Source organism: Peromyscus eremicus, chromosome 1 (genome assembly GCF_949786415.1).
Source record: "Peromyscus eremicus chromosome 1, PerEre_H2_v1, whole genome shotgun sequence".
NCBI classification, from domain to species: Eukaryota; Metazoa; Chordata; class Mammalia; order Rodentia; family Cricetidae; genus Peromyscus; species Peromyscus eremicus.
In genome coordinates, this window is record NC_081416.1 from 98,245,886 (window position 1) to 98,266,778 (window position 20,893).

Here is a 20,893-nt window from a genome sequence, read left to right on the forward strand (position 1 = left end):
TCACAAAATTTTCTATTAATCTTTTTGAAATTACATTTGTTCTTTTTTAAAAGATTTATTTGTTTATTTACTTAATGTAGATGGTGCTCTATCTGCATGTACAACTTTATGCCAGAAGAAAGCATCAGATCCCACTATAGATGGTTGTGAGCCACCATGTGATTGTTGGGAATTGAACTCAGGACCTCTGGAAGAGCCGTCAGTGCTCTTAACTGCTGAGCCATCTCTCCAGCCCCCTAAAATTACTGTTTTGTGTGTGTGTGTGTGTGTGTGTGTGTGTGTGTGTGTGTGTACACAATCATTTGAGTGGAGGCTAGAGGACAACCTAGGAGAGCTGGTTTTCTCCTTCCACTGTGTGGGTCCAGGGAATTGAATTCAGGTCTTTAGGTTGACAGAAAGTCCCCTTAGCTGATGAGCCATCTCGACAACTCCTCATAAAACTTTCTCTGTGCTTCATGATGAAAACCCAGAGAGTGATCTGAGCTGAGTCTCAATTCTCTGGCAGTCCCCAGTCTTGCATTAGATATATAAAGCATATCATTTGGTTTCCAAGGACAGATATCTGAAGAGTTCATCTCTGTATCTTCAGAACCTGCAGTAAATGCCACTCAGTAAATGTTTGCACAGTATTGGTTTGTTTCTTTTAGCCTAATGAATTCACTGTTCCAATGGTTCGTGTGTTCACGCCATCAATTCATGTGATGAATGCTATAATGAGATCAGTTCTGAAAAGAGAAAAATGGGGATATTGAGAAAAACAACACGTGGGAGAGAGATGTGAAAGAGTCCTCAAAGGAAATGAGAGCTACAGGATAAAGGAGTCAGGAGAGGACATTCCAGACAAGGGAGACAAAGAATGTGGTGTGCCCAGGGAACGGCACTGGCTGAGGTCCTGCTCTGTAGTCACCATGGCAATGGGCACCATGTGAGAAACAGGTCCAAGAGATGGTTCCCTGCCTTCTCAGCATGGCACATAATCCTGTGGGGTATAAGGAGACACTGAGAAAGGCATTTTGTTTTGTTTTGATTTGATTTGATTTTTTTAGAGATAGTATCTCACTGAGTAGCTCTGGCTGGCCTGGAACTCACTGTGTGACTAGGCTAGTCTTAATCTCACAGAGAGCTTCTTGCCTCTGCCATCCAAGCACTGGGATTAAAGACCTGTACTGCCATGTCCAGACACTAAAACAATGCTCTTGAGCCGGGGAAAGAGGTCTCAAGAGTTGGATCATAGAGAATCAGAGAAAAAGAGGACAGAGACAACCATCCTGGAGACAAGGGATTCCCTGGACAGGATGAAGTTGCCAGGAGTAAGGAGAATGCTGAGGCAGGACAGCAGGTATGATGAGGGATGGTGTGTTGAGCTGGGAGGCCCTGCAGGGAAGGTTGGCTCAAGAATGCACCTTAGCCCAAAACTAAGATTCCTTCTATGTCATGGGCACTGGACATCTCACTGAGGAACCTTCAGGACTTGACCTGTGCATTAGCTACTTTTCTGTTGCTGGAATAAATACCATGGCCAAGGCAACTTACAGGAGAAAGTTTATTTGGGGCTTACAGTTCCAGAGAGATAAAAGTCCATAATGGTATTGTAGCATGGCAGAAGGCAACCAGCACAGAAAGCTGAGAGATCACATCTTCCCCTGCATCGTGAAGAAAAGAAAGTAAAGCAACGGGGAACCAAATGTTCAAATAGTCTAGCCTGTGGGGGATGATTCTCATTCAAACCATCACATCTAGAGTTTAAGGGGGATGGATGAGTTGGAAGGGATCTGTTTAGATTCGTTTCCAATTCCCTAAAACGCCAGCCTCAGGAAGGGAGTTCTCACTGGCCCCCTATTTACATGGTGGGTTTGCATACATTTGCTTACCACAGTTAAAGTTTTCTCTGACCAAAACAGACAAAAGCAGGAAGAGAGCCCTTGTGTGTTGGAAGCAAAGGCTGAGGAAACCCAAACTTACCCAAACTTACCCTTCATCACACCTGGCTAGCAGGTGAAACAAAGGGTACTCCCAAAGATGTCTGTGTCCTCATCCTAGACCCTGTGAGTGTGTTATCTTATATTACAAGAGGTATTTTGTAGAGACATTAAAATGAAGGACCTTGTCAAGTGTGGTGACATACTCCTATAATCTTAACACCCAGAAGGAGCAGGTAGGAGGGTTGTGAGTTCAAAGCTAGCCTGTGCTACATAGGGAATTGTAGGTTAACTTGGGCTTTGCAGCAAGATCCTGTCTTTAAAAAACAAAACAAAAAAAATAAAAGGGAGCTGAACAGGTAAGAACACTTCTTATTCTTGCAGAGGATCCAGGTTCCATTTCCAACATCTACATGGTGGCTCACAACCTTCTGTAACTCAAGTTCCAAGGAGTCTAGTACTGTCTTCTGACTTCCATGAGCATGTACATGATGCACATACACAGGCACAGAAAAACAAATCTCATATACATAAAATAAAATATATTTGTTGTTCAAATCTTAGATGGTCTTTTAATAAAAAACCCAGAGCCTGGGGCTGGAGAGATGGCTCAGAGTTAAGAACACTGGCTGTTCTTCCAGAGGTCCTGGGTTCAATTCCCAGCATCCACATGGTGGCGCAAAACCATCTGTAATGAGATCTGGCGCCCTCTTCTGGCCTGCAGGGACACATGCAAACAGAACACTGTATACATAATAAATAAATAAATCTTTAAAAAAAAAAAAAAATCCAGAGCCAGATATCAGGGTAAAAGCTGAAAGATCAGAGAAGTAGAACAGCCAGCTACTAGTTGTTTTTTGTTTGTTTGTTTGTTTTGTTTTTGTTTTTTTTTTTTCAAGACAGGGTTTCTCTGTGTAGTTTTGGTGCCTATCCTGGAATTCACTTTGTAGACCAGGCTGGTCTTGAACTCACAAAGATTCACCTGCCTCTGCTTCCCAAATGCTGGGATTAAAGGCATGTGCTACCACCACTGCCCAGCCAGCTACTAGTTCTTACCTCTACGAAATCCTTGGCCTTAAGAGAGTGAGTTCCTGTTTCCTCCCACCTTATATAACTTTCTCTGCCCTGCCATATTACTTCCTGGGATTAAAGGTGTGTGCCAACACTGCCTGACCTCTATGTCTAATCTAGTGGCTGGGTCTGTCCTCTGATCCTCAAGCAAGTTTATTAGGGTACACAATATATCACCATGTTTCCCTTTTTTTTTTTTTTGTCTAAAATAATAAAAGAAGGTTATAACTAATATAAGAAAAACTATATATAATAAGTTCAATAAGTAAATACAATATATACAGTCAAGAATTACATTAACAATATTCAGTCCATTAACTTTTAACAAATTCAGACAAAAAACTCCATTATTTATCCTATCTTGGCAAGTCCAAAATGTTGTACCTAATTCACTGTCTATCCTAACTTGTATTACTAACCAAAAACTGTCTTTTGATGTCTTTCAAACTTATACACTTTACACATCTTGAGTGAATTTCTTTTCTGAATTTGTTAACAAGGAAAACTATAACTATCTAATCTTCAATACCCTCATAAACCTGAGAAGGAAATAATATTAACTGAGTAAGCAAGAAGTGCAAACAAGAAACTTCAAAAAAATGTGAGAAATGACAGAAACAGCTGGCTGCCTGGACAGTCACCTAAGATTTCTCTACAACATTAGGGCATCCATCTTCGGCCTACAGGTCTGGCATATCTAACAGACTCATCTGTGAAGCAGGATTTTCTAAAGAGCCTTTCTACCTTGTCTTGGCAAGGTTCAACAGTCCTTTCTTTTGTGTCTTTCTTTTCCATTTTGGACAGCATACTGTCAGCAGTCATGGCAAGGGCATTTTCTTGCCCAGTGGCTGATTTGCCACAAAGAAAGTAAACTCTGTATGGAGTTTCTTTGATGCCCATTATCTTCTCTGAAGTATATTGGTGCTGCCAGGAGCAGATGTGTCTCATTGTCATTTAAAAAAAAAAAGAATCTATGTTATTAAAACATCTTAAAGCCAGGCAGTGGTGGTGCACGCTTTTAGTCCTAGCCCTGGGAGGCAGAGCCAGGTGGATCTCTGTGAGTTCAAGGCCAGCCTGGTGGTCTACAGAGCAAGATCCAGGACAGCACCCAAACTACACAGAGAACCCCTGTCTCGAAAACAAAACAAAACAAAACCCAAAAAACAAAAACAAAAAACCTTAAATGCCATATTTTGTAGATCTCTGAAGTGTTTGAAGATAAGCTGTCTATCTAAAATATATTTCTGTTTGACCTTGAAAACATACCTAATATGACTACAAGTTTGATTGTAATAGGTGACTAAATACTAACTTACATTTCTTTATTTCCTAATTAGTTGGTAATAATAACTTTCAAGGACTAGCAATTTGCATTACATTGTTAAATGAGCTGTATAGGTACAATACCTTGAACAAGATTAGAAATATATGTACAGTATTTTCTAACAAAACCAATCTCAAATTTGTATACAATATACAAAAATTCAATCCAATGTAAAATATTTAAAACTAATAGTTGCTTTCTAAAAGCAGATTTAATAATCTACCTTTTTGTCTTATCATATCTATATCCTCCCCCTTTTTTTGTTTTCAGACTAGATTCAATAATCTACCTTTTATCTTATTATATTTATATCCTCTTTTTTCTTTTCAAAGTAGATTCAATAATCTTCCTTTTATCTTATATCTATAGCCTCTTTTTTTTTTTTCAAACAAAATCCCTAAATCTAATCTCCTTTGTTTAGCCTTTTTCCTGACCATTAACAATAACAACTTGTAACCAACCATTCTAAACAATGACAATTATCCATAACCCATTGAACGACCAAAAACCACCCACCCTACCTCTTGGGGAATGTGTGCATCATGTTCTTAAAATTACTTCCTGCATCTAGGAGCAAAGGCGTCTTTAGGGAATCCTGAAAAGAAAATTTTTGGGTTAATTGTTAAGTCCTGGGAGAGGTAGCTGTATCATTTGTTGTCCAGTCTCTGCATAATTCAAAAGTACAAGGCTTGTCTCAAGTCCTTGCTGGAACAGTCTGTGAGGCTGGATCATCTCAGCTAGCCATCTCAAAATTGTCCTGAGCAGTTTGTAGTCCAAAGCCAATCTTTGGGTGGTGTTTGTCAGCTTAGTGATATTGTCCTGATGGATGTACCCTGCTTTACTGGGCCAGCTCCCTCACTTCCCCTTTCTGCCTGTCACTCCAGCCTCTTGTTTTGTCTTTCTGTGTAGCCCTAGTGGACCTGGAACTCACCAAGGCTGACCTCACATCCATGGCAGTCTTTCTGCCTCAGGCTCCCAAGTGCTACCACACCCAGTGGCCGGCTTCTTGTTTCTCTGGCTGATTTTCTTAACTGGTTTTTGTTATTTCATTTCATTATTTTATGTGTATGAGTGTTTTGCCTGCAGGTATGTCTAGGTACCACATATGGGCAGTGTCCTTGGAAGCCAGAAGACATCATTGGAGTCTCTGAAACTGGAATTACAGAGGATTCTAGATTACAGATACAAAAACCTTATGGGTGCTGGGAATAGAACCCCAGGGCCTCTGGAAGAGCTCTTAACTACTGAGCCATCTCTCCAGCCCCCTCACTAATCTAAGGACTCTTGTCCCCATCCGCTATGTCAGAGAATCTAGGTAATGTAATGTGTGTCTCAAGATACATGTCTTCATTGCCCCTGAATTCCTTTTTCCTTAGGAAGTAAGTTCATAGCTTCTGGATGTTAAGCTGCATTAAACACAGGTACCATTCCTCGACCATATTGTCTCATAATAGCACATGTCCTGCCCTGTATCCTGGCATTCCCACTTTCTGGCACTGTCCCCAAAGCAGGAATGTTGGGTAGATCAGAGCATTGGTTCCTGCCTGCCTGACCACCCAGGGAACAGATTCTGGCAATCTTGTCACAGGAAGTTATAGCCTCGGGAGCTGGCTGTCTACCAGCAGGAGTTCCAGGGCTCTGCTACGCTCTTCTGGTTCTTGGGTGCTTCCAGGCAAACCTGCCTTATTTTTCCCTAATGAACACTAGTCTTCCACAAAATCCACCCTTGACTATCAAACGGTAGTCACTGCTCACCATGCCCCTCGGACACAGTCTTTACCCCCTGTACTTCAAGAATCCTAATTATTATTCTTCCCACATGGTACCCAATCCTCTGTAGTAGAATATTTTAAGATGTGTTACTTTTGTTTATGTTGCATTTGTTTAACTCTGTGAAGCTGTGTTACTGTGCCTGCATAAAACACCTGATGGTCTAGTAAAGAACAGGCCAATAGCAAGGCAGGAGAAAGGATAGGCGGGGCTGGCAGGCAGAGAGACTCTATAGAAGGAGAAATCTGGGAGAAAAGGAGAGAGCTAGCAGCCAGAGAAGGAAGGGGACTCTAGGGCCCAGCCACTCTGCTACACAATCAGCAAGCCATGGAGTAAGACTAAGATTTACAGAAGTAAGAGAATGGGAAAAGCCCAGAGGAAAAGATAGACAGGATAATTTAAGATGAGGAAGGCTGGCTAGAAACTAAGCCAAGCTAAGCCGGGCATTCATAATAAAGAATAAGCCTCCATGTGTGATTTATCTGGGAGCTGGTTGGCAGGCCCCCTAAAAACAACGAACAACAATCCTCACTTCAAGTTTTTCCAGTTTCTAAAAACTGTTGGGCAGTAATGGCACATGCCTTTAATTCCAGAACTGGGGAGGCAGAGGCAGGTGGATCTCTGAGTTCGAGGCTAACCTGGTCTACAGAATAAGTTCCAGGATAGCCAGGGCTACACAGAGAAACCCTGTCTCAGGGGGAAAAAAAAATACCTGGTTAGGCCTGGTGTGGTGGCTCATGGCCATAATCTCAGCACTTTGAATACAGAAGTAGGAAAGGTCAGGAGTTTAAGGTCATCCTTGGCTATATTATGATGTCTAGGTTAGCTATATGAGACTCTGTCTCAAAAATAAAATAAAAAAATAAATAAAGATAAATAGTGCTAGTGAGATGGCTAAGTGAGTAAAGGCACCCACTGCCAAGCCAGGTAACCTGTGTTCCTGATCCTGGGAATGCTGGAGAGAAGAGAGAACCAGCTTCTCAAAGTTGCTACCAGCATGCCCCACCAGCTAAGCCGTCTTAGTGGCCCATTTTAAGTATTACTTTTCTATTTTAGTATGTGTGTGTGTGTGTGTGCACGTGTGTGCAAGTGCCCTAGGAGGTCAAAGGGTGTCAGATTCCTAGGAGCTGGAGTTACAGGTGGCGCTGAGCCACCTGATATGGGTGTGGGAACCAAACTGGGATTTTCTGTAAAAGCAATATGCACTTTTAAAAACTATTAGTTGTTTTGTCTGTTCTTGAGATAAGATATTTTTGTTTGTTTTGTTTTGCTTTTTGAGACAGGGTTTCTCTGTGTAGCCCTGGCTGTCCTGGAACTCACTCTGTAGATTAAGCTAGCCTCAAAATCAGAGATTTGCCTGCCTTTGCCTCCCAAGTGCTGGGAATATAGGCATGTGAGACCACTGCCCAGTGAAATATTCATTCTTAATCACTGAATCCACTCAAGCCTCCTAAGTTTTGTTTGTTTGTTTTTGTTTTGTTTTGTTTTTTGAGACAAGGTCTCATTATGTAGTCTTGTCTATCCTGGAACTCACTATGTAGACCAGGTTGTCCTCAAACTGGTAGAAAAATAATCTGCCTCTGCCTGGGATAATGATACACTGAATTTCTTTTCTAAAGGAGTATACTATATTTTAAAATAATAAAAATTGCTGCAGGCCGCAGGAATATATTATAAGAACTCAGCTGGTTATGGCAAAGTCACTACCTGGAGGAATCAGGGAATTCTTCTAGAGGAAGCCAAATCCCAAGGAGTTTTTGGTGTTACTTGGCTTGTTATATATCAGCTGTCTTCTGTTATGAAAATCATGTGTGCTTTCATAGTTTTCCCAATTGACTTTTCCCTAAGAAGGGCTAACAGTGTGGACTGATCACTCTCTGGACATACACATTCCAGGTATTTGGAGAACAGCCTCAGGAAAGGCTTTCTCTGGAATCAGATATCTGCCTTGGCTACTTTCAAGGACTAGCAGTAATAACAGTCCACATGCAAGTCTCCTGATTTAAGGTAAGTTCCACAAGGAGACACCACCTAGGTCAGGTGGACGTTAAGTAATAGCTTTACACAATTCAGCTCAGACCCTCCTTTCTTACAGCCTTACTAACTTTATAGACCACTAACTCCTTACCTAACCACTTCTAGGAATATTTAGATAACCTTCTGCGCCGACAGCTATGCTCAGCCAGAACCCCAGTTCAAGCCTCCCTGTAATTATCATTATTGGCAGCATCTGGCCAGGTCCATCACCGGATGGAGGAAAGTACCTTATCAGAGATACCTCTGGACTTTCTAAGAACAGACTTAATCCAGGCTACCTGTTTGAGAAGGCCTGGCAGATGTGCCAGTTAAGCCTTACTTCCTCCTTTCCCAAACCTTACCTCCAGTTCCAGATCTCCCTTTAACTATCACCAGAGGCATCTAGCTGTACACAGGTTGCCTAGCAACTGAGCACACTTTTCCCCACCCTGCAGAAAAACGGCAGATAGCTTGGACAGATAGGAGCCACAGGAAAAAAGAAGACAGTTTTATTTTCTCCCATTGACCTAGCAACTTATAGATTCTTAACATTTTCTACCAATCACGTTTAAGATTATAGTTGAGCACATAAGAGCCCTCTTCTTAGATATTACCTGAATTCAGCCTTTAGTTAATTCATTTCCCCATTGGTCACTTCCCTTTGGGGTTGCAAATGATAATTAACGGTTATTGCCTCCCTATGTGATTCTTTTTTTTTTTGGTTTTTCGAGACAGGGTTTCTCTGTGTAGCTTTGCGCCTTTCCTGGAACTCACTTGGTAGCCCAGGCTGGCCTCAAACTCACAGAGATCCGCCTGGCTCTGCCTCCCGAGTGCTGGGATTAAAGGCGTGCGCCACCACCGCCCGGCCCCTATGTGATTCTTATCACCCTTCCATTTGACCCTGGAAGCCTGGCTTTATATACCAGGACTTCCAGGGCAAGGAGAGTGAGAGAAGAGAAAAGAGAATGGAAGAACTAGACGGGTAAGAACTTGAGAGGAACAAACTGAGATGGGGAAGAACTAGATTGAAGGGCTAGAAGAGAGTACTAGAGGAATGAGATGGAAGATGAGGATGAGCCAGATGGGGAACAACAAGATGAGGAAGAACGAGATGAGGAGAGAGAAGGAGATGGGAGAAAAGATGATATGGGAAGGAACAAGATGGATGAGAACCTAGAAGGGGCAGAACAAGATGAAGGAATTAAGATAGAACCCAGAGGGGACCGCGGACAAGTGTAGAGAGAAATCAGGCAAGAAAAGACCTAAATATGAGAGCAGAATATAAGCTTGTAACTGACACAGAATAATAAAGTATATGGACTAAGGAGTTTCATGTACATAGATTCATTTCTTCTCATCAAAGATTAATTATCAGCTGGTTGTAGATTCTTCCCGGACCCTGGGAGGGGACTATCGAGGGGCTGGACCCCCATAGTCCCCGATAGAAAATAGGACTGGAGAGACGGCTCAGTGCTTAAGAGCACTGGCTGCTTCTCCAGAGAACCAAGGTTCTATTCATAGCACCCATACAGCTGTGCACAATTGTCTGTAACTCTAGTCCCAGGGTATCTGGTGCTCATTGCTGGCCTTCTTGGGCATGCATGTGTACACAGATGTGCATACAGGCAAAACAGCCATATACATTAAAAAAAAATCTTATATAATTGAAAGATACACTCCTTTTGGAGGTGGGGTGGGGGTAATTTTGTTCATTTGTTTGCTTTGGTTTTTGGGACAGGATCGCAGTATATAGTTCTAGCTGTCCTGGAACTATCACTACATAGACCAGGCTGGCCTCAAACTCACAGAGATCCACTTGTGTCTGCCTCCCACGGGCTGGAATTAAAGATGCGTGCCACCATACCTAGCTTAGGTGTGACAATTTTTTTAGATAAAGTCTCAAGTAGCCCAGGCAGATCTTTTGACCCCAATCTCCTCAGTGACGAGATCACAGGCATGTGCTAGCATACCTAACAAGATGTCTAACAAAGATACTTACATGTTGAGGAATGATGGTAGGAAAATATTCAATCTTTATTTTCTGTAATTAAGCTCTTATGTTTCTATATGAACATTGCATTAGTAACTTTTCTGTTACTGTGATAAAATACCTTGACAGAGGGAAGAGAGGGTATATTTTGGCTTACAGTTCTAGGGGGATACAGTCCTTCATGGTGGAGAAGGCATGATAGCAGGATGTGAGGCTGGCTGGCAGTTAGGAAGTTGGCTGATCACATTTCATCTGCACACAGAAAGCAGATAGAGACCAAGAAGTAGGGTCAAGCCGTAACATATCAAAGACCACCCTAGTGATGTACTTCCTCCAGCACAGCCCCACTTCCTAAAGGTTCTGTAACCTCCTAAAATACCAGCTGGGGACTAAGTGCTTAAACAAGCGAGCTTATGGGGATGGTAGTGTTTTGAAAGAAAATGGCCCCCAGAGGGAGGTGTGGCTTTGTTGGAGTGGGTGTGGCCTTGTTAGAGGAATTGTGTCCCTGTGGGGGCGGGCTTTGAGGTCTGTATATGTTCAAGCTATGCCCAATGTGGCACCAACTCCTTGTCCAGCACCATGTCTGCCTGCGCACCTCCATGACAATAATGGACTAAAACCTTTGAAACCATAAGCCAGTCTCCATTAAATGTTTTCCTTTGTAAGAGTCGCTGTGGCCATGGTGTCTCTTCAAAGCAGTAGAAACCCCTAACTAAGATAGACATTTCACATTCAGACCAGAACAAACAGAAAAGTTTGTAGGCACAGTAAAAACGCTGAAGTTCATCACAGACAAGTCTTGATCTGAGCCCACGTGTTCCGGGCAGCATTCCTGTACACATGCTATGTGTGCAGAACCAAGGATTCAGTGAATTCGTGCAACCTGGTCAATCTCTGCCAGAAATACTTCAGATTTGTTACATGGTTTGTTAATTTTTGGTCGTTGGACATTCAGAAACTTTTCACTGTTGTCAAAATTTTGGGGAACCTTATTTTCAATTATTTGACTCCATACAGGGTCATGAGTCAGAGTTTAAGAAGCTCGTGGGTCTCAAGGGGCCAAGGCTCCTTCTGAGATCACAGAACAAGGTAGTGTCCAAGCCTAGACTTGCCGCGCTCGTGGGAGTGGGGTACAGATGGAGGGCTCGTTCCTTTAGGCCCGTGGAAGGACTCTGACCTCTGACTGCCCCTCATTCTTCTGCTCAGCTGCCCTGTGGGGTACACAGGCTGTGGAGACCCAAAGGTGTGGGTTTGAGAGGGAGACAGTAAACTTGGTGAGAGCCGTGTGGACGTTGCCTCTGCCCTATAACTTGTCTATCTATGACTGTGTCTCACAGGGCAGAAGAGTTGGACATGAGCTACAGATGACTCAGCTACTGCTTCTGCTTTTAGTGGCAGCCCTAGGGGGTGCCTAGCCAGGGATGGCTTGGAGCAGGATGAATGTGCTAAACACCAAGCACTATAAGACCAAGTGAGGGCCTGGAGGTAGTGGCACACGCTTTTAATCCCAGCACTCGGGAGGCAGAGGCAGGCGGATCTCTGAGTTTGAGTCCAGCCTGGTCTACAGAGCGAGATCCAGGACAGCCAGGGCTACACAGAGAAACCCTGTCTCAAAACAAAAACAAAAAAGACCAAATGAGATCAGAGTGGGGTCTTGGAAGAGGAGGGGTCTGACCTTGACAGGGAAGAAGTTAGAAAGGTTAGCTGCGGTGGGACACATGGAAGCAGGATATGATCCTGCAAGGTCATCTCCCAGGATGCCACCAAATCTGTAGTAGTATAGGGTTCCTGTGTCTAGCCCTACTGAGTCAAACACTGTCTTTATACCATGCTTTTTACCATGTCAGTGACTCTGACCTAAGGGCCTACTTGGCAGGCAGAAGTCTTCACTTAGCCAGTGAGAAAATATAGGCCTAGAAGGGGAACAAGATCATGTGGGAATTGAGAAGGAACCTCATTCATGTGTCAGAGTTCAATGGCAAGGTCTAAGAGGAGACAGGTCCCTGAAGAAGGTCATCATACAGTAAACATATAGAAGAGTTGGCTCTCCACCTCTGTTAGACACTGAAGGGACTACAGATATACCGGGAAGATAGCCCATAAAGGGGCCATTGACTTTGCCTTGGAGGATTATTAATGTTTTCCAGGAAGACAGAGAAGGAAAGGGAAGCTGGTCAAAAGACAGTGTATACACAGGTCAGAGGGTGACAGCATAAACAGTGGCCAGAGCCACAGAGGAAGTGGAGAGGAAGCCAGGGCCTGCGCTTCATACTTAGGATTTCTGATGCTTTTCTGAGCAGCCGAGCTTCGAGGAACTCAAGGATCAGAAGAAATGCAACGCTTTGTTCCGAGGCTTCCCATAGGTTTCACATCACCTAAAGGCCAGTGATGTTCCAAGGGGGAGAGAGAGAGAGAGAGGCAGACAGACTGTGGAGTGGATAGGCTCCAGGCTGCAGAGGCTTGAACTTACTATAGGGAAGTTCAAAATCCTGTGTTGTCTCAGTCACTTCCAACATTTCATCCCTGTCCCCTTTTTCTCCTTTTTTTTTTTCTTGTTGAGACAAGATTTTGCAGTGTATCATCACTTGACCTGAAACTTGCTATGTAGACCAGGGTTCCCTCAAACATGTGGGGGTTCTCCTGCTTCAGCCTCATAAGTGATGGGATTAGAGATGTGTTCCTTCATGCCCCACATGCCTTTTAAAAATGGTACTAATATGGCGGAAAACTATATAAAAAATGTATCATGTATGGCTGGTCAGATTGCTCAACAGGCACTTGGCTTCAAGCCTGATAAATAGACTTAAGTATAATCCTGGGGACCCACATGGCAGGGGGAGAAAACGGACCCCTACAAGTTTTTCTCTGACCCTCATGTAAATGTTACAGCTCTGAGTTGGGAAAAGCTTCCCCTATGAAAGTGTTCAGGCTCTGAAGGGAAAAGCTTCCCCAATGGAGATGATGCAGTTCTGAGGAGAAAGACTTTCCTGATAGAGGTGTTGCAGCTCTGAAGGGAAAGCTATCCTGGCTGTCAGGAGCCAAGGAATACCACAAAGTCATATGGCACAACCAACCACACACAAGAGATTTATTGGGAAAGACACAAGAGGGTGGCCGCCCCTGCTGGAAGAGAAGCAGCAAAGAGCTGAGCAGGAGGCAGGCTTTCTGTAGGGTTTCTTGTGGGGATGGAGCTTCCCAGGGTGGCCTGGGATTGGTAGGATTCTGTGGCCTGATCTTGGGGCAAGCTCAGGAATTGGTGGGGTTTAGTGCTCAGGGATTGGTGGATTTGGGTAAGTTTTTTCACCTGAAGTGGCCTTAGACCTTTTATCCTATACCCCACATGCATGAAGCTACACGCCTGTGTCTATACATATATGCATACTTGTGTGCACACATGCACAAATGAACTTTACACATGCATATATGAACAAATAAACTTTTTTTTTTTTTTTGCTTTTTTTCAAGACAGGGTTTCTCTGTGTAGCTTTGGCGCCTTTTCCTGGAACTCACTCTGTAGACCAGGCTGGCCTCGAGTTCACAGAGATCTGCCTGGCTCCGCCTTCCGAGTGCTGGGATTAAAGGCATGCACCACTACCGCCCAGCTAAGAGCACTGGATGCTCTTCTAGAGGACCCAAGTTCAATTCCCAGCACCTACCTCATGTTTCACAACCATCTATTATTCCAGTTCCAGGGGATTGGATGTCTTTTTCCAGCCTCTGTGGGTACCAGGTACTCAAATACACATGCAGGCAGAACCCCCCATACACATAAAAAATGTTTCAGCTGTTCAGAGGTGTGAATTACACACATATTCTTGTGTAAATGTCACTGCTTCCTGTTTCCAGAATTCCTCTATCCTCCCAAACTCAAACCCAAGTCCGGTACCCACATCTCCTTTGCTCTCATAAGCCCTCTGGAATCCTTCCTCTTTGTCAAGAAATGGTGCAGACAGACCTTCCAGAGAGGGAGAGATGCCTGTAACTGAGTGACAACCTAAGCCAGAGTGGCCACCTCCCTCCCCCAAGTCCCTCCTACAGGCCAGGAGTGCTTTTCATTGTATCAAGTGGCTCCTGTGGAGGCAGATTCCCCCAACCTTGGCTGGCAGGTGTGGTGTGCATATGGCTTTTAGGGTCATCAGAGTTGGGGCAGTTAGGGGGAACAAGTGAAGAAGTGGGGAGCCCAGAAGAATACCATGTGTCTGCCAGCAGTGGGTGAGGACCAGCTTGTTTGCAGAGAGCAAGAGTTGGTCTTATCTCCATTGATTTCCTTACAGTTTCCTGTGTGTCTGGACCGATGACATTGTCTCTCTCATTTGACCCAAGGCATAAGAGTGTATATCTTTGAGATTGTCAGTGATTGACTCATGCCCACTCAGGTCTTCTGAGTCCTGGCCTAGAGTGACTTACAGAGAAACCTCTAGCACTTCCACCTGTGATTGTTAATATTGATTGTCAGCGTGAAGAGATGGAGGAGCATCTAGGAGACATGTCTGAGAGAGACTTTCTACTTTGGGGTAACTAAGGTAGAAAGGCCCACCATGAATGTGAACAGCACTAGTCCATGGATTGGAGTCCTGGACGGAATAAAAAGAGGAAAGTGAGTATCGGGGAGAGAGGACTACAGGATCAGGGAGAGCAATAGAATAATAACTAAGACAAAGACCCTGCCTCCGTTAATAAAGCTGATCAATTGAAGATGATTCCTGACCTCAAACTTGGGTCTCACACACACACACACACACACACACACACACACACACACACACACGCACACACACACACACACACAAACACACACACGTGTGCGCACGTGTACCCATCCCAGGCAAACAAACACATGTGAACATCACACACACACACATGAAAATCAAAAGAAAAACAAAAGAAAAAGCAAGCAAACAACAACAAAATGGCAATAAAACCCAACTAACCATGAAGATACAGTCTTGCCATATAGTCTAGGTCTCTAATTTATTCTACAGCTTAGGCTGGTTTTGAAATTGCAATCCTCCTGCTTCAGTCTCTCTGATGTAGGGATTAAAAGAATGATCCATGACCTTAATCCCAGCACTGAGGAGGCAGAGGCGGGTGGATCTCTGAGGTCAAGGCCAGTCTGGCTTACAGAGAGAGCTACAGGACAGCCAGGGTTACACAGAGAAACCCTCTCTTGAAAAACAAAACAATAACCAACAACAAAAACAAAGAATATTAGACCCAGCTCTAGACATCTATCTTGTACCTTATAAATAAGTTGAGGATGAGTGGTTGAGAAAATACATGGCTTCATCACTGGTACTGAGGCCCAAAAGAGGCTGACTAGTTCCATCCTGAAAGTCAATGGCAAAACCAGGTCCCTGAACATCCCAGCACCCACATCAGTTGGCTCACTATGGCCTGTAACTCCAGTTCCAGGGAATCTGATGTCTTCTGCTGGCTTCCACGGACATTGAATGAATGTCGTACACATACATACTCAGGCACACACATGCATACACCTACAATAATTAATAAATATTTTTAAATGTTCATCAGGAACCAGCAAGATGACTCAGCAGGTAAAGGCAACTTCCTACTATTAAGTCTGATGACCTGAGTTGGACCTCCAGGACCCATGTGGTAGAAGGAGGGAACTTATAGGAATTTATTCTCATAAATTGTCCTTTGACCTCCATTAGCTGTGGCATGCTGCATGTGCTCATTCACATACACTTACACGCTTCCCTCACACATTCATACCCACACTGTTCTGAGTCTCTATCCCACCAGCTGGCTCCCAAATCACGACAAGGAGACTTACTATTAATTATGAAAGGTTGGCCAATAGCTTAGGCTTGTTTCTAGCTAGCTCTTATAACTTAAATTAACCCATAGCTTTTAATCTACATTCTTCGACATGGCTCAGTTACCTTTACTTCGTAATGCCCAGGCTGCTTGCTCTGTGTCCTGGCATCTCTGCCTTCTTCTTCCCAGAGTCTTCTCTGCACCAAAAATCTTGGCTAGCTATTGGCTGTTTAGATTTTTATTAAACCAATCACAGTGACATATCTTCACACAATGTAAAAGAATATTCCACAACATTCCCCCCTTTTTGTCTAAATTAAAACAAATGGTTTTAACTCTAACATAATAAAACTATAAACAATAATGTAGGCAGACTTTTCTGTCCTGCCAGCTCACTCCCAAATAACCACACAGAGACTTAGTAATTATAAATTCTCAACCGATAGCTTAGGCTTGTTGCTATCTAGCTCTTACAACTTATATAAATCCATATATCTTACCTACACTCTGCCACATGGAAGTACCTTTTTTCAGCACAGCAAGTTCATCTCCTGCTTCCCCTATGTCTCCTGGTGACTCTACTCTCCTTCTTCCCAGCATTTTCTCAGTTTGGCTCTCCCACTTAGCTTCTTCCTGCCTAGCTGTTGGTCAGTCAGCTCTTTATTAACAATGATAGCAACACATTTTCACAGTTTACAAAAGGATTATTCCACAACACAATAAGAATTATCAGGTAAAAATTACATTTACAATGTCCAATCCAAAGTTTTGTACCTAATTTACCTTCTATCATAACTAAAGAAAACTGCAACTACAACTACCTAGTCTTCAACTCCATCAAAGAACCCAGAAGGATATAATATTACCTGAGTAAACAAGAAGTGCAGTGCAAGCCACTTCCAAACTTATAGAAATGACAGACATCTGGCTACCTGGGCAGTCACCCAAGTACCCTTGAACTCTCCAGCCCAGGGGCTGGGCTGCCCTTCCCCCAGAGGCTCTTCCCTATATAATCCAGTCATTTTGATTTCTTGGTCTTTTTTTTTATTTTATTTTTAAAGACAGGGTTTCTCTGTATACCTTTGTGCCTTTCCTGGAACTCACTCTGTAGCCCAGGCTGGCCTCGAACTCACAAAGATTCTCCTGCCTTTGCCTCCCAAGTGCTGGGATTAAAGGGGTATGCCACCACCACCCGGCTTGGTCTTTTTTTTTTTAAATCTACTCTTTACCCTCCTGGCCTTTTGGTCTGCTCTCTCCTACTCCGCGCCCCCACCCCCCATCACTTGCTCAGGGTCATGTCTTCTCTGAACTCTCCCAGATGTTCCTGCCTCTGGCTATGCTTTCCCTTTTACCTACAATAAACTTTCTCCTCCACCATACCTAGGAGCAGTCATGTCCTTCCTTTTTATTTCTTTTCTTTTTTTTTTTTCACTTTATACCCAGCTTTTCTTGTTCTCTCTCTCTCTCTCTCTCTCTCTCTCTCTCTCTCTCTCTCTCTCTCAGACAAGGTTTCTCTGTGTAGCTTTGGAGCCTCTTCTGGAATTCGTTCTGTAGACCAGGTCGGCCTCAAACTCACAGAGATCCCCCTGCCTCTACCTCCCAAAGGCTAGGGTTAAAGGCATGTGCCACCACTGCCCAGCTCTTATTGACTCTTAATGCATTCTTGTGGTACCTTGTAAAACACAAACTTTTTCAGTGGTGTGGAAATACCCTATCTCCGTTTAGGCCTCATGTCAAATCATTCTCTTTTCTACCCCCATAAATAGGTTCCACTCATCCACCTGACTCTGGGAAATCTTTCCAGCCATCTCCTCTCTGTGTGGCTAGATGTTCTTCATTCATCTCTGCACGCTGGACCCTTGTGGCCACTTAGACCTTGTGGTGGTTTGCATGAGATGCCTCCCATAGTCTGGGCATTTTGAACTTGATCCCCAGTGGGTGGCTGTTTGGGGAGGTTTAGGAGGAGGTTTAGGGGGAGCTTTGTTAGGGGAAGTATGCCACTGGAGGAGGGCCTTAAGAGTTTTCAATTACTTTCACCATTTAGAGTTCTTTCTCTAGGCTGGAGATGGCTCAGGGGTTAAGAGTACTGACTGCTCTTCCAGAGAACGGAAGTTCAATTCCCAGCACCCACGTGGCATTTCACACCTGTCTGTAACTCCAGTTTCAGGGGACCCTGACACCTATGACAAAAACACAAACGCACATAAAACATAAAGTTCTCTCTTCGTTTCCTGTTTGCAGTTTGAGATGTGAGCTCTCAGGCCTCAGCTTGTAGCTTTAGTGCCCATGCCTGCCTGCTGCCACACTTCCCCAACATGATGGTAATGAATTTTTATCTCTCTGGAACTGTCAGCCCCAAATAAACTCTCCCGTCTATAAGTTGCCTTGGTCATGGTGTTTTATCACAGCAGCAGGAAAGTAACTCCGACAGACCTCAACCTACAGCTGCCTACTAAAACATCAGTCTAAGAAAGCCACCCACTCTAGTCCCTGAGGAGACATGTCATTCTGTACCCATGCTTTCCCCCTAGCAGAAATGTGCATATCTGAAGCAGGGCAGGAGACAGTGCCATTTTCTCACAGATGCCCAGGGCCTAGGTTTTGAATGGGAGGAGCTGGGAAGTTAAGGAATCTAGGCGTTCATCATAGAACACAAATGATAGTGTTGTGGTAGCTTAACGGAGCTTGGCCAGAAAGGACTGGAGGGAGTCCCTTGCAAAGGTCTTGTAGGGCAGATATACCCAAAAGTCAACAAGGCTTTGAACAGCAAGGTGGGGCTTGCTTGTAAAGAAGTACAAGCAGAATTCCCAGCTAGCTGAGCTGGAAGTTCTGAGAAATGCAGGCAGGAGAGGGCCTAAAGGAACAGCAAGGAGACTGTAATCCTAGGATGCTGCTCCAGGATGCCTGCAGAGTTGTCTCTTGCAAATGAAGGACATCAGACTTGCAGACAAAATCCAGTGTGTCCACAGCTCTGAGGATGGGTGGTGTGAAAGGCATGAGTGTGGGCCGGCTCTCAGAAAAGCTCAGGTTCCTTTCCCCCTGCAATCTGGAGGCCTTCTCTTACTCCATGGCCCTTATAGTCCCTCTGCTGGGGTAGTGGTAGGGTGAGGGTGTCAATAACCTTCCTGTTATACTACCTGGTCACAAGGCACTTGCAGCTTGGGCCAGAAGGGATGCTGATGGTCAGTCTTGCTGCTAATAAGCTGCTAGCTCAGATGCAAGATTGTAAAAAAACATCAGTAGCAAACTTCTGCCCTCCGGGGTTCTCCCATTGTGCTATAAGCCTGTATTTAAGACCTCCTCCCTCCTTCAATAAACGGCATTCGGCATTAAAAAAAAAAAAAAAAAAAAAAAAAAAAAAGCTGCTAGCTCAGGGAGATACACCCTGGACTGGTGTTATAGAATGTTATTTTAAGATGTGTTACATTTGTTTATGCTGTGGAACATTTGTTTAATGATGCAAAGATATGTTGCATTATTTTATGTTGCATTTGTTTAACTCTGTGAAGCTGTGATACTTTGCTTTTCTAAAATACCTGATTGGTCTAATAAAGAGCTGAACAGCCAATAACTTGGCAGGAAAGGATAGGCAGGGCTGACAGACAGAGATAAATAGGAGAAATCTGGGAGGAAAGTAAGAAAGAGTGAGAATGGGCTGGAGAGATAGCTCAGAGGTTAAGAGCATTGACTGTTCTTCTAGAGGTCCTGAGTTCAATTCCCAGCAACCACATGGTGGCTCACAACCATCTGTAATGAGATCTGGTGCCCTCTTCTGGCCTGCAGTCATACATGCTGTATACATAATAAATACATTTTTTTTTTTTTTTTTTGGTTTTTTGAGACAGGGTTTCTCTGTGTAGCTTTGCTCCTTTCCTGGAACTCACTTGGTAGCCCAGGCTGGCCTTGAACTCACAGAGATCCGCCTGGCTCTGCCTCCCGAGTGCTGGGATTAAAGGCATGCGCCACCACTGCCCCGCAAATACATAAATTTTTTTAAAAAAAGTGAGAAAAGGAGAGGAGGAGGACTTCAGGGGCCAGCCACCCAGCTAGACATGGAATGACAAGAAAAGAAAGGATATACAGAAACAGAGAAAGGTAAAAGCCCAGAGGCAAAAGGTAGACAGGATAATTTAAGAAAAGCTGGCAAGAAACAAGCCAAGCTAAGGCTGGGCATTTATAAGTAATAATTCTCTCTGTGTATTTATTTGGGAGCTGGGTGGCGGGCCCCCCAAAGACCAAAAAGAGCCAAAGAGTAAAACAACCAACAACAGACTGGGTCCAAAGTGACTCCCGATTCTGTCCTTCCCTAATCCTAGCACTCAGGCTCCAGATGGGTACAACACCTCACTGTTCAGGGCAGGATCAGGTCTCAGAACCAGACAAATGGCTAATGGAGATGCCTATTAGCATATCAAAGTTGAAGCTGGCCACCAGGTTCTCCCAGCATCCCTCAGTCCCTACCTGTTACAGGGTCCTCCTGGCTGGCATACCTGGCCCCCTACCTTCTCCTGCCCAGGGGCTGGGCTGCCCTTCCCTCAGCTGCTCCTCACTATATAATCCAGTAATTTTGCCTACACTGGTCTTTTGTCCTTTCGGTCTCCTCATCTGGCTCTCTCCTCCCGCTTCTCCTCACATGGCCCAGTTCAGTGTCGTGTCCACTCAGGACCCCTCCAGATACTCTGGCTATGCTCTCCCCCATCTCTACAATAACCCTTCTCCTCCACCGTCCCCAGGAGTCATCATGTCCTTTTTATTTCTTTTGTTTTTCTGTTTATTCGTTTGTTTGTTTGTTTGTTTGTTTGTTTGAGACAGGGTTTCTCTGTGTAGCTCTGGCTGTCCTAGAACTCACTCTGTAGACCAGGCTGGCCTTGAACTGAGAGATCTGCCTGCCTCTGCCTCCCAAGTAATGGGATTAAAGGCCTGCACTACCACCATCCAGCTACTTTTTTTTTTTTTTCCCTAATTCAGGCAGGACTCTGAGGCTTATCAAAGGGTAGGGGTTCACCTAGGCCCTGAGCTCAG